Below are 3,086 nucleotides of genomic sequence, written 5' to 3'. Positions count from 1 at the left end.
ATTTATTGTTAAAAAAGTTGAGTGTGCACTATACTCATATGCAAACTATATTATATAAAATACTGTAAGATGACAAGTGGGTAAATTAACTAAAGGGAGAGTAGATATGAAAATAGTTTGCTTTTATATCAAAACTATTTTAATCCTAATAAATATATTTTAAAGCTCTGCAATTAAATTAATTTATTTTAAATTTTGTGACAAAGCATTGCTTAAATTTTAGACCAATCTCCAAACAAAAGGTTCATCCTCACTTTTTTGACCGTCCATATTTCTGCATATAGGAAGAGTTTCGATTCGTTTCAATCGCATATATTTTCAATAACATCAATTATATTTGGGCTAATAAGTCTACAAACTAATGCCTGTTTTTTTTTAACTTTCAAGACTGATAAAACTATTTGAATACTGTTGCATTTACAGGAAACTAAGCAGTTTCTCACAATGCCAAATCATGCGAGAGGTCACGAGGAGAACAAAAAAACTGTCTGTCTAACTTGCCTTTGAAAGAGCACCAGGCCAATAACTTCATTCCAAGCGGAGCGTTTGTCAAAAATCTATGGCATCAACTTTGACTTGGGTGAAGCAAGAGTGCCTCAAGGCACTCTTGCTTCACCCAATATTTTTATTCAAGAAGCATATTTTTCCTCAATAATTTAGTAATTGGAAAAATGTTTCATAAGCTAATTTGTAATTACAGAGCCAAGTAAAGCTATACCAAAAACCATCTCTCCTGCTTTGAAGATACAAGACATGGTCAATGTTTAGCTCAACACAGGTTTATCTAATGTGGGAATGATGAAATTGGCAAGAGTAGTAAACCAAACTTCAGACAAAAAGCTTGTTGAGCCAAGTTTCAACAAATATTTTCTGGCTGCTGGTCGAAAACTGAGTGATTTTTTTACCCACTCAAATATAAAGGCTTCTGATGCAAAAGGTGAAACTGGTTCAGATCACACTGATGCCCACTGTAAAAACATCACTGACCTTATCGGCACAATCAGCACATTTCGAAATGTTTCAACTGAGCAAATTATAAAAATCGGAACCGATGGTGGCAAGGGATTTTTGAAGTTTTGTTTGACTGACAGGCTTTCAAAAGATACGGGTATAAAGCGCCAAATGCTTGTGGCAGTTGCAGAAAAGCTTCCCGAGACTTATGAGAATGTCCGCCAAATTTGGTCGCTCATTCAAGTCGATAGAGTGAAGGCCGTTGTTGCTTGAGACTTGAAACTGGCCAACATTCTCTCAACAAGCTCACTCGAGCTCTCACCCTTGCTCTTGGTGTAGCATTGATTTCACAAATCTAGAGAAGGCTGGAGCCTTGAGAACACTTGAGTCGCTCAGAGAAAGCTATAAAAGCTTTTTCATCCATCTTCGTCCTATAAAAAGCTATAAAAGCTTCTTCATCCTTCTTTGTCCATCTATCTATCCTCAGTAGAGCCCATGATACTCTTATTCTGGACATTTTGCCTCCTCCAGAATTGCATTGTTAGCTTGGAGTTGTTAACCACATTTTTCAGAAGATGAAAAGTGAACGGCCCAATGCCGAAAAATGGCCAACTTCTCTTAACATGAAACTGAGCCCCTATCATGGAGGCATGTTTGAAGGAAACAATTGTCGCAAACTTCTTCGGAATGTGGATAGGTTTCAACAGTTTGCAGAAGCTGAGTCGGCTTTCCAAGTTTTAAAGCTGCTTTGGATGATGCCTTGAAGATGACTTTTTGGACAAAATCCAACAATTTCAAGACTTATAGCTAGTTATCCCAAATGCTAGTGTTACACCTAAGATCCATGTGGTATTTCACCACATCAAAGACTTTGTGAATCGCCACATGTCACCACTTGGAATTTACAGCGAACAGGTAGTTGAAGCAACTCACCAAGACTTTTCTCATCATCGGCAACAATACAAACGACTCCCATCTTATCCAGAATACGCTCTTAGACTTCAAAACTGCCTTGTGGACTACAACAACAAGCACCTTTAATAGTCTCGCTCTGCCAAAAATGCCGCATTTTATAATTCTAAAATTGTGCAGCTTATTTCAGAACTGTTTAATTAAATTAGAAAGGTGTTTCTCGATTCAAGAAAAAAAACCTAAATTGTGATTGAGAGTAAACTGTTAAGTTATCAATTTAGGAAGAAAATAAAATTTTTGAGTTGAAAGCTTTCACTCCATTTTGAACCTATACTAATGCATAGAAAATGTACACGAAAAAGGCCTTTTTTATGAAAATCTAAGAACTGACTTAAAAGTTGCAATTTTTTGATATTTTTCAATAGGTTCTATAATTTTTGGTGCTCAGGGTAGCAAAAAATGCAAAATGGACCCTAGTTGGTCATTTTCATTAAAAAATTAATTTGCCAATTTTATAAGGAAATTTTGGGCCTCGAAATGATTTTGTGGCCACAGTTTTTTAGCAAATGGTCTAATTCCAGAACTCTAATAACAAAAGTTGTTGCCTATTGCCTATAGAGTATACATACAAAAATTCAGGGCAATCAGACAAAATTTTTTTTACCAAAACTAAAAATTTTTGGTACCAACACTGTCAAAATGTAAGATTTTGCAAAACGTTTTGGCCTATAACTTTATAACCAAGCAAGATATCTGCATGAACTTTTATACATTGATAGCCATACAATATAGGTACAACAACATAAAATTTCATGAAGTTCCAATAACCAATTTTAATTTTGTGGCTTGTTTAGTAAATAATCAAAACAGTAAAAAAATTGGGAAATTTTCAACTTAAAATTGATTTTTTTTCTCAGACGTAATAGATGGATTTCAAAACTACCATTTCTGGACACTTACATGTGTCCACTATCACGCCAAATAGGTGGCTTTTTCGGGTTAACTAGAAGAGCACTATCCCCAAAAATATCAACAGTGAGATGGATACCCTCCATAAGTCCTCTAAGCTTAAATCTTTCTTTTTATGTACAGGGAATGTAACTAGCATCCCTATGACAGATATTTTGGTAGACCTGTCAAGATCAGGATCAGCCAACAGCATAGAAACACACTTTGGGGAAAGATACTAAGTATGGTTTTGAAGGCTTTTTAATGAAGCGCTA

This window comes from Hydra vulgaris, chromosome 04, assembly GCF_038396675.1.
Source record: "Hydra vulgaris chromosome 04, alternate assembly HydraT2T_AEP".
Lineage (NCBI taxonomy): Eukaryota > Metazoa > Cnidaria > Hydrozoa > Anthoathecata > Hydridae > Hydra > Hydra vulgaris.
Note: the sequence above shows the minus strand (reverse complement) of the source record.